This window comes from Aplysia californica, unplaced genomic scaffold (genome assembly GCF_000002075.1).
Source record: "Aplysia californica isolate F4 #8 unplaced genomic scaffold, AplCal3.0 scaffold00476, whole genome shotgun sequence".
Classification (NCBI taxonomy): Eukaryota; Metazoa; Mollusca; class Gastropoda; order Aplysiida; family Aplysiidae; genus Aplysia; species Aplysia californica.
In genome coordinates, this window is record NW_004797746.1 from 228,447 (window position 1) to 230,881 (window position 2,435).

Genomic DNA, 2,435 nt, shown 5'->3' on the forward strand with positions numbered 1-2,435 from the left:
AAAATATTATGTGTGTCCCGCGCGCTCATATGACCTTATGCAGTTGCGAGCGCCGTAAAACACTTTAAAAAACAACAACAAACAAACATATAAAAACATACGAAGTTACAAACTACCTTTGAAATCGTAAGTCCATCTTTCAAATTGACCACTCCGTGTAATAGCATGATCGTTTCAGCGCTAATGTCAGAAACAGGCCCAGATCAGCCGTATGATGACTTTTTCTTGGAACTGATGAAAGCGAAGAAACACCACACGCCCCCCCCCCCCCCACACCATTTATTACTCGAACCTGCGGCTTTGGTTTTAATAAGTATTTTACGGCACTTGCAACACAATAAGGTCAAAGAAGTGCCGAAGATTAGAGGTGTTATAAGAGGGTAACAAAAACACAGGAGGAGAGGTAAGAACGATGGATGTTTGATAGGAAAGAAGAAGCAGACCACACCAGAGCACCCGATAACCACACACTGAGCATGAGGCTTTGACAGAGAGAAAAAGACACTGGTAGTGGTACTGATAGAGAGACATGGTGTGAAAGTGTCTTTAGGCATTTCCCAAAGGGGGGACATTAATGTTTTTATGCACAGTAGAATTGTAAATGGGCTGATTCATCAATGCCATGCTCATAACTGTGCTGAACTATCGCCTTTTTCCCCCCTGTTTGCCACACTCCTGTGACCCGCTATTTCCGGGGTGCCTTGATAGTCGAAACAGACTTGTGCTGTTGAAGCTAGAGAGGTGAGCAGAGTAAGCCCGATCCCCTGTCAGGACTTCTCTGTTGACATCCACCCCTAGGCGCTCATACGACTTTATGCAGTTGCAAGTGCCGTAAAAACTCTACCAAACAAATACAAAAGGACTTGAGATTTTATCCCATCGGGGGCCTGACATTGTGTCTTGGAAAAGGAACTGTACATGAATTTTCCTCATTTCGCTCAGGTAGGAATCGATTCCCAGCTGTTAAAAGCAAAATATCTTGTCAGTTTGTTATAATGTTTGAACGCTTTATCAGCTACGTGCACTGTATGCTTCTCGAGAAGCTGAGATTGTCTCTGAGTGTTTCGTGGTCTGTTAGAATATAATAATATAGAGCGCATGGAGACTTGCTGTTGTGACCCCCTATTTCCGGGGTGCCTTGATAGTCGAAACAGACTTTGTGCTGTTGAAACTAGAGAAGTGAGCAGAGTAAACCCGATTCCCTGTAAGGACTTCTCTGTTGAAATCCACCCTTTGGCGTTCGTATTACCTTATGCAGTTGCGAGCGCCGCAAAACCTCTACTAAAACTAAACGTGATGTGAGACATAACTTGTGCAAAACCAATTCGCTGCTATCCTAGAATTACAAAGTTCTATCTGCTCAGTACCGGTTCCTAGTTTTCAGAATTTCGACGAAAAAATTTTGAGTTTCACCACCTGTCAGGCTTTTTCGAATGCAATTCTTTAAATATCTCGATAAAGACTCAGAATAATCATACGATTTTGATAGAGCCGATACATCTGTTGATTTCTGACCTCATAGTCAATCAAGTCAAATCGGCCAAAAACGTGAGGCATCATTTTGTGATTCTAAGGTGGCGAAATGCACGTGGCTTGTCACACGTGGCAGACTGTCACACGTGGCAGAAGGACAGAGTAGGATGGTGCTGTTCTTATCCCCGTTCGACAGCAAGCTCTATGCGCTTTACACAATATTTTTACCCCATCAGACCATAGGACATTTCTCAGCTTCCAGGGAAGCATGCAGTCAAGCAGCTGATTAAGCGATCAAACACTAACAAACTGACAAGATCTTCTACTGTCTACAGCTGGGTACCCATTCTCACCTGGGTGGAGTGAGGAAAATTCGTGTAAAGTGCCTTTCCTAAAGACACAGCGTCGGGCCCCTGACGGGATTTGAACCCACGTCCTTACGGTTGCGAATAATTTCGACAAAATGATGTAACAAGTAACATGTATTTCTTCAGCATAATGCATTCGATTTCATAGTGTATAAAAATTCAAGTTTTAAAATTTATAATTTTGAGCCTAGTGCCTAGAACGTCTGAACAGTGGGCGATCCAATACAAAATTGAAAGCCAACAGTCACACACAGTGGGCAATGAATCGCATGAGGAGTCAGGAATAAGAAATGAGGAGTCCACTGAAAAAATGGGCTTAGTCACAAACTGAAAATCGTGAGGGTATCAATTTTGAACACTGGTTGCCTCATAACTGTATTTCTGTTCAGCTGTTGGTCGATTATTGTTGTTAGATTTCCCACCCAACAAACATTTTACAATAAACCACCAATCGAACAGATATGAATTTATATGAGTCCACAAGCTTTTAAAATTGACACCCTCACAATTTCCAGTTTGTGACTACGCCCGTGGTTTTCAGTGGGCTCCTCAAATCGTAAAACAAGGAGAAAAAGCCTGCAAGGTGCACACACC